Genomic DNA, 9,372 nt, shown 5'->3' with positions numbered 1-9,372 from the left:
AACACGAGGATTGCTGTGTGCAATGCTCTTCGAATGCAGTGTGATGGGTACATGGCCGGCTTGGGTAGGAGACCGCCCGCTGCCCCACAGGGCTCCCTCCCACTCCTTCGCCTCTCCATGTGGAGCCCAGGCCCACTGTGGGGGCCCTGCAGGTGGCTGGGGAGAAGGGCCGCCCATAGGCCAGGCTTTGGCCTGTTTTGCAGACGCTTCGGTTTCTTAGTGTGCTGGAGGCTGCCACCTGCACCTCGTTCACATTTCCTGAGGACTGTCTCAGACTCTGCCTCTCCTTTCTCTCCCCAGTGCCAGGCCAACCCCTTGTTCCTGGGCAGGTAAGCGAGGACCTCCCAGGGGAGCCCGACTCCCCATCTTGCATGGCTCTCATGGCTCTGCTTCACGCACCCCCCCTCCCCTGAGTTACTGAGAGGACAAGTGTCTTCAGTTCACCCCAAAGTGTCCTTTAGAGTTAGTTTAACAAATGTCAAGGACATTTTCAGTTCATCCGAGACATCTTCAGTTCACCCCGAAACAGTTCACCCCAGACACTATCAGTTCACCCCAAAATGTCCTTTAGAGACATAATCTGGGGGCTATGTCTCTAAACAGGGGGCCCATGGAGACAAAAGTGGCTCCTTCTTGGATGCTAACCCACCATGTTGACGTCTGATCGGCCCCAGTCCTGTGAATGCCTCCTCGTGTCCGCTTTATCTACTGTCTCTAGTGTAAGAACGTGTCAACCTTGATGTTACCGCACAAATTAGAGGCCACAGTGCACATGGCATTCTTGCTGTCCTGGAGAGTTGCCTTTGTCTTGCTGGAGTGTGTATGCCCTTTCCCTGCGGTATATAAGCCCCAGGTCTGGGGAGTAACAGTGCAGAGAGCCACCTGTCCTGCGGCTGCCCGGGGCCACGCTTCCATGTGTAAGTTCCCCAATACATCAACCAATATCGACAAACTGGATTTGTCTGCCTTCTCCTTTGGTTTCTTGGCTCCTTTGGCATTTGGGGCCTACTTTGCATACACAGCCATTTCATGGAAGTGGGCCTCTTTAAGACAAAGCACACAAGCCGGGTGTGGTGGCGTGAGCCTCCAGTCCTAGCTACGCGAGAGGCTGCAGCTGGAGGACAATTTGAGCCCAGGAGTTTGAGTCTAGCCTGGGCAAAATAGTGATACCCATCTCTAAAGAAATACATTTTTTTTTTTTGAGATAGATTTTTACTCTTGTTGCCCAGGCTGGAGTGCAGTGGTGCGATCTTGGCTCACTGCAACCTCTGCCTCCCAGGTTCAAATGTTTCTCCCGCCTTAACCTCCCGAGTAGCTGGGATTACAGGCACCTGCCACCACACCCGGCTAATTTTTGTATTTTTAGTAGAGGCAGGGTTTCTCCATGTTGGTCAGGCTGGTCTCGAACTCCCGACCTCAGGTGATCCGCCCGCCTCAGCCTCCCAAAGTGCTGGGATTATAGGCGTGAGCCACCGTGCCCGGCATAAAGAAATACATTAAAAAAAAATCTAAAAAAGAAAGTGCATACAGCATTATGAATATAAAATTAGGTTAAAACAAATGTTTATTTAGAATAGGAAAATAAATTACAATAAAATTGCAAATGAAAAGTGGACAAGCAGCACAAAATCTAGAAAACTATCAGCATATTGTTATTAATTCACTGCTTAATACAACTCTGTAATACGTCTTTTCCTGCATTTTTTTCCAGCATACTCTTTGATTGCCTCTTTTTACGACTATTTTGTAATATTTTCTATAGGGATATTAGCAAGATAATTACACTTTTTCTTTGGTTTATTCATTACTGGTAATTGAGGAGCATAAAACATTCATCTTCACATACAAACATAACACCGTGCACAAAACTGCTACAGGATTGCGAATGACAAACAGGCGTGCTAATAAATCCAATTGCATGTGATTCTCATCCAAAATTAGATATGATAGGGGCAGGGCACTGTGGCTTACTTCTATAATCCCACCACTTTGGGAGGCCGAGGTGGACGGATCACTTGAGGTCAGGAGTTCGAGACCAGCCTGGCCAGCATGGTGAAACCCCGTCTTTACTAAAAGTACAAAAATTAGCCAGGAGCGGTGGCATGCGCCTATAATCCCAGGTGTTCAGGAGGCTGAGGCAGGAGAATTGCTTGAATCTGGGAGGTGGAGGTTGCAGTGAGCGAGATCGTGCAACTGCACTCTAGCCTGGGTGATAGAGCAAGACTCAATCTCAAAAAAAAAAATATATATATATATATATATATATATATATATATATATATATGATGGGCTGGTCACGGTGGTTTACTTCTATAATCCTAGCACTTTGGAAGGCTGAGTGGAGGATTACTTGACCACCAGGAGTTCAAGACCAGCTGGGCAACATAGCAAGACCCCATCTCTACAAAAAATACAAAGATTAGCCTGGTATCCCGGCTACTCAGGAGACTGAGGCAGGATGATCACTTTAGCCCAGGAGGTTGAGGCTGTAGTGAGCTGTGATCGCACCATTGCACTCCAGCCTGGGCAATAGAGTTGAGACCCAGTCTCAAAAAAAGAAAAAAAAAAGTATATGATGTATCATTATGCCCCTGACAGGAGATATTCTGGTTAGAAGCAGGCATCAGTGCACTCTTACAGTTTTCCACGTCTAATGATTGAAATAATCGCCATAGCACAGCTTCTGACTCAGTGCACTTCGAATCTAATTTCTTCTACACTCCCATGTGCAATGGTGCTGGAGCTGGAGGACAGGTTCATACTGGGATTTGAAGTTTAACCCTGCACTTACGTGTCTCAATTCTAGGTAAGCAGCAAAATGGGTGTTAGAAGTATTTCTGGAAGTGATACTACTCCAGGACAGGTGGCAGAAACTGTACATGAAAATTACTGCAAACCAGTGGCATACACAAATACTCTCCGGAACCCAAACCACCACATCCACCCTTGATTCAATTTAATTAGTGCCCCTGAAACAGATTCTAAAAGTGCCTGTGGCCGCTTCAATGCCCTTCCACCTGAGGGGACACATGTCTGATTGAAATCAGAGGGGAAAGTGGCAGAGGCACGATTATGGTTAAAATCCTTCACTAATGCAAAGTAGACAAAACACAGGGCCAGGTGGATACCCTGTCTGGACCTTGGAAGGGGCCTGTGCCTGTGCAGAGTCTGAAGCTGGAGGCTAGCAGCTTCGTGGAAATCCCTGCACCCCATTCTTTTCATTCAGTGCAGTCCTTTTCATGTTGCTGGCTTTGAAGGGACTGGGCGGGCTGCCTGGAAGAATATCTCATCTTCTGGGCTTGTCTGGGCTCTCTTGTTCTTCAAGCTCTGGGCGCTTCTTACTGCCAAAGAAGCCGGAGCTAAAGGTTTGGTGGATTCATGGTAATGTTCTTAGCTGGAATTCACATTTGTGGTGCTACAGACTTCCTCCTTCATTACAGCCTAAGGCATAGCCTATCTGGTTGATCCACTGTTAGCATTTAACCCCAGATAACGATTAGGGCCTGATATCTTTGCGGTCATGATTCAGCCCCACTACAAGTATGGTTTGCGAGACGGTGTTTTTCCAACTCCACTGTTCCTTCTGAATTTATTAGGCTGTAAATCACGGATTTATTTGGTTCCCATGAAATGCAGCTCCTCCTAGAAAAACAGAATAAAACCTTTCATTCTTTCCCTTGAATGACCAATTTTATAAGCGAGGAGTTAGTTTAGCAGATGCTTCAAAGGTGTCAAGTCCCTTTGTTCTGGATCTTTTTTGCGTAGTCACCGTGGACTCGTGGATGTCACTGAGTCAATGCATTTCAATCCACTCCAATCACTTTTCTTTATGATGCAGAGACAGTCGCAACTTTGGCCAGTGGTAGCTTCTTCATGCCACTGTTTTGTCCAGTTGACAAGACCGCATTGGTCCTTGAAAACTTCAGTACTTTTTAGTGTTTTTGATGTTTTGTAATTTATTTTTGTATAATTTTAAACTTAAAGAAAACTTGCAAGAATAGAGAATGAAACTCCTCTATACTCCTTAACTAGACTCAGCAATTATTTGCATCTTGCCCTATTTGCTTTATCATCTTGCTGAGAGAGACAGAGAGAGAGACAGAGAGAGAATAGCATGTAGAGAAGGTATAAATACACAGTAGACATATACCATTTTTTCACAACCTTTTGAGTATGATATGCCTATTTCAGTATCTATTTTGTAAAAACAAGGATATTCTCTTATATAACTAGAGTATAATTATCAAATTAAGAAACTTCACATTGATATAATTTTTGTAATACATAGTGCATATTCACATTGTACCAGTTGCCCCCATCATGTCCTTTTTAGCTAATATTAATGACATTAGGCATTATTCATGTACTTATTGAAACTTCCTTTGGGAAATGCCTGTTCAAATATGTTTCAAGTTTGTATTGGGCTGTCTTGTTCTTTGGATTGTAGAAATCCTCTACATTTTCTGTCCTTTGTCAGAAGCAAGGTTTTGCTTAATCTTGGCTCAACAACAAACTGTTGCTGTTTTCTCAACTGCATCCTTGATGAGAAGTTTGAATATTGTTTGTTTGTTTTAAAAAGACCTTGGTATTCCACTCTGAGTTTCAATTAGGACAGCTGGGAGCAGCGGAGAGTCGGAGTTGGGGGAAGAGCTCAGCCCAGTGGCTGGAAGTCTAGTGCACTTGGTTTTTGTACTGGGAATGCTCACTTCCCATTTCGCTGGGAAGATGTGCAGATGAGGGCTTCTGTCACCAAAGGCTGAAGTTCTGATGATCTAATGAGGGCGGCATTTGGCCACAGGATTTGAGGCTCCTCCTTGTGGCCTTTTCTGTCCTGGGTGCTCACTTGGTTTTTATCAGCTGCGGCTGCCATGAGCTTAGTCCACTGGCTCTGCAGACCAGAAAGGCTGTGGTTTTCTGTTTTCCTTTGGTCACTTGTCATGGCTACGGGTCCACAGCCTTCATGACAGAAGCTCCCTGCTGCCCTCCTTTCTTCCAAGTGTCAACTCCCTTCCAGAATTGGTTGCATCTTGTTCACTCTCCGCTGGCATCAGGCAGTTACTTTTTGTAATTTCTCCAGCATGGACAGCTGCTGTCTGCAGAAGGGTTGGCTCTGGCAGGAGCTGACCAGATACGGAGCCTACAGCATGTGACTCTGGGTAGAGAAAAGTTTCGATCACCAAATGTCTTTATCATAAGCTGAATTATTAAGATATTCATCTTGATCTAAAAATGTGCGTGATTCCTGTTTCAGATATCCCTACCACCTGGGGCTATTCCCAGCCTTTGGCAGCTCTCTTAAGTCTCCTTGGCGTCAGCATCCTCAGAGCAGGCCCCCTGCCAGTGTAATCGTCCGATGGGCTCTTCCTGTGCACTGCACAGACAAAATCAATTTACCGAGGCCACGGCAGTAGAGAAAAGGTGTCACTGACATGAGGCTGGCCCACGCAGAAGAACTGGAGTTACTACTCAAATCATTCTTCCCAAAGGCTCGGACACTAGGGTTTTTATGGACAGTTTGGTGGGCAGGAGGCTAGGGAATGGGTGCTGCTTATTGGTTAGGGATGAAATCTCAGGGGTGCAGAAAATGGTCCTCATGTGCTGAGTCCACATCTTGGTGGGGCCACAAGACCGGTTGAGTCGTGAGTCCCAGATCCCCAAAGGGTCAGTCTGGAAAAATAATAATAATTAAAAAAAAAACCACTTAGGTTTTACAATAGTGATGTTATTTATAGAAGCAATTGGGAAAATCACAAATCCCCACATGGCCCCTGGAAAGAGGGGATTATAGAAACTATGCCTACATTTTAGCAGAATTCAGGTCCCTCCTATAATCCTATCCTTGTGGCCTTTCGTTAGTCTTACGAGGTGGCTTTCAGTTCCTGAGCACGGATGGAGTTAGTTTTAGGAAGGGACGGTTATCCTCCTTGCTTTCAAGTTAAACTATAAGTTCTCCCCAAAGTTAGCTTGGCCTATGCCCAGGAATGACCAAGGATGGCGTGGTAGTGAGAAGCAAGATAGAGTCAATGATGTCAGACTTCTCTTACTGTCATAGCATACTGCAAAGGCAGTTTCACTGGAGCCTGTCTAGGGGATATCTAGCACCACCCTGCCTCAATGCCTTCTTGAGCGGGGGTTTTGGGACCTCCACCTTGGAGAAACCCTTCAACTCCACCTGCTCTTCCCCCAGCTGGTGTGAGGGCTGGCCTTGACCCCGGATAACTTCTCTGTTCTCCTGCCCTGAGATCGCAGCCTCAGGGGACACTCTCGTTGGGTCTGCACACAGCAGTTTGTGGTTATGGTGGCGGTTTTGAGTGGGCAAGTGGATAGTGGAGAAAGGGGAGGAACTGTGGTCAGGGCACCATTAATAGAGGGAGGCAGGGAAGGGACAGAAGGTAGAAAAGGGTGGAGAAAGAAAGGCGGAGGGTGAAGGAAGCTGCTGCTGCTATCTGAAATCATGGTGGAGTCACGGTTCAGGGTTAAGAATAGTTCTGGTCAGAAATATCGTTATAATTAAACATTAATCAGGCTGCACTTTGACCCACTTCCTTGTAAGGGAAAGTCCCATAGCATGAGATACCAACCACCTGCACCTCACTGTCCCTCTAGACAGGAACTTCCCTGCTGTTAGAATCCTAAGGCTTCTGTTTAAGAATTGCTTAAGCAGATCCTGAATTCCAGCAGAACAGCTGATGCCAATTGGTTTGAAGATCCCTACAACAGGAGCCGAGACAGCATGAGAACACCACTTTTTCCATCTCCCTGTCCACGGCCTCATTCCACTCTCCAACCTATCAACCCTCTCCACACTGCAGCCTACGCTAAAAACCCTTAAAAACCCTAGCCCCACACTCCTTGGGGAGATGGAGTTGAGGTTTCCTGCCATCTCCTCTTCTGGTAGCCCCACGATTAAGCCTCTTTCTCCGCTGTAGCCTGGGGTCTTGGCATATTGATTTGCAGAGTGCATCAGGCAATGGACCTGTTACAGGTACAGGGGAATCACACTGTGCGAATGCTTTTCTTTCTTTTTTATTCTTTCTTCTTTTTTTTTTTTTTTTTTTTAGAGATGGGGTCTCACTCTGTTGCCCAGGCTGGAGTGCAGTGGTGTAATCACAGCCCACTATAGCCTCAACCTCTTAATTCAAGAGATCCTACAACCTTAGTCTCCTGAGTACTTGGGACTATAGATGAATACCACCACACCAGGCTCATTTTTTTGTTTTTTGTAAAGACACGGTCTTGCTATGTTGCCCAAGGTGGTCTTAAACTCCTGGGCTCAAGCGATCCTCCCGCCTTGGCCTCCCAAAGTGCTGGGATTACAGCCATGAGCCACCAAACCCAGCTGAATACTTTTATTTCTAAACCTAAAGTAGCATGCAGCACTGGAATTCTGGAAGACCTCAAGCAGGATTACAGACCCCAGGCCCTGCTGGAGCTGGTCAGCCACTGCTCTCCTAAGTCACTCTTCCTTAGTGACACATGAGGGCTGCTGGCCTGTGTTTACTGCTGTCCCTGTCCACCGCTGCTGCTCTGTGGTTTACAGAGACAAGCGTCATTGCAGCGCCCACGTCATCGCGCCTTCCCCATCTCCACCTTGCTGCGCTCCTGCCTCACACTCACATGTGGTGCCCTCGCCCGACCTGACCCGTACTTTCTGCCCCATACTCCTCTTTTCCTCAGCCACTTCCTTCCATTTCACCCTGCACAGAGGCCTTCCCCGCCTCTAGACTCTTTAAGGCCTCTCTGGTGTCCTCTTTCCTAGCTCTTTTGTTTTTCTGTATGCTGTTAAACCAGGTTTAGCCTCCGTACATATTTAAGTTCAGCCTAAAGATTTATCTGTAAGTCGTCAACACTAACAATAGGAGGTGTAAGCAGATTGGCCTACACCTGTGCCAATCACCGAGTCTTGGCCAATCAAATGCAACCAACTGTTCGAACTGTATCCAAATAAGGCAAATGTCAAGCCGTAATCAATCCAGCTGCATCCCTACCTCACTTCTGTTTTCTGTACGTCACTCTCCTTTTTCTGTCCATAAATATGCTTCCATCATGTGGCTGGAGTCTCTAAGCCTACCCTGGCTCAGAAGGCTGCCTGATTCACAAATCATTCATTGCTCAATTAAACTCCTTTAAATTTAATTTGGCTGAAGTTTTTTTTTTTTAACCAATGCCACTTACCATAATTTGCAATTCATCCAGTCAATAACTATTTCTGGAAAGCTAAGGGTGTGCCAGCCACTGTGCCTGGGGCTGGGGTAGGCCAGGGAAGCCCTCCAAGGATTCGTTATTCGGACCCTGTATTAGAAAGTTGGTAGAGAAGCAAAAGTGGTCAGACTGCCTTGAAAATATTTGCCACAAACGCACCATTTAAAGGCTGCACCCTCACTGAACACCTGCTCTGTTTAGCGTGAGCATCTCTCTGCTTCTGACCATTGTGTCCACGCGCTTGGCAATCAGTTTTTCTGATTGTCAAATTTTCCACAACTCAATACAAATATAACACCAATGGATGGCAAAGGGAAATTTTCAATCTTGCAAATGCTGTAAGGTTTCATGGAATTGATTGACATTATGTGGGGGACTGCTCAAATTATACACAAAGCTACTGACAAAGGAGGTTCTGGAAAAATGAGACAAAGTAACAATAGGGTAGGAGACTGTCAACAACTAGTCCTTTGTTTCCTTACTTAGGGGGATAAAAGAAAAAACAAGCAAACAAACAGAAACAGACCAGCCCTGACAAAACAAGTAATTTAATTCAAAGGATGATGAAGAGCTCTTGGGAAAATTAAAGGCCATACATATTTTTGTAAAAATGACTCTCTTGCTGAGCACATGATGTATTATTAAGTCAAACATGAAGTTAAAAATGTTGCATTCTGCTCTCATAAAACATAGTCAGAAAATGTATAAGAACTCTACTGCCACCGTTAATGTTGACCTACTATTATTTTAAGAATTTGGGCATAGTTGCAATTTTGCCTAATTTATCTTTTTAAAACACAAGGTAAAATGGACCAATGTTCATAATTTTTAATTGATCAAGATAGACTCTCAGTCAAACCCTACTTCTCACTATTGACTTTGTATTTTGGTTTAACAGGATGTGCTGTGCACGACTTTGTACTGTTTATCTCCTGATAAGAAGAACTTCCTGCTGTATTAATTTGCATAATTACCTTTGTGCTGACCCTCCCCCTCACTGAAATGTGAGGTCTGTGAAGGCACCATCCTCTCAGTCAGGATCCCAGCAGGAAACAGATGGCCTCTCACCATAGGAGAGTTCAAGGGCCCTCATGTTGGAACCCCGTGATAAAGGTCGCAAACCGCCTTAGGTCTGGTGCCTGGGATTTAGCCATGAGGCGGGATTCTTCT

The sequence above is a fragment of the Nomascus leucogenys genome, chromosome 25, assembly GCF_006542625.1.
Source record: "Nomascus leucogenys isolate Asia chromosome 25, Asia_NLE_v1, whole genome shotgun sequence".
In the NCBI taxonomy this organism is placed as follows: domain Eukaryota; kingdom Metazoa; phylum Chordata; class Mammalia; order Primates; family Hylobatidae; genus Nomascus; species Nomascus leucogenys.
This window is presented reverse-complemented; position numbering follows the sequence as displayed.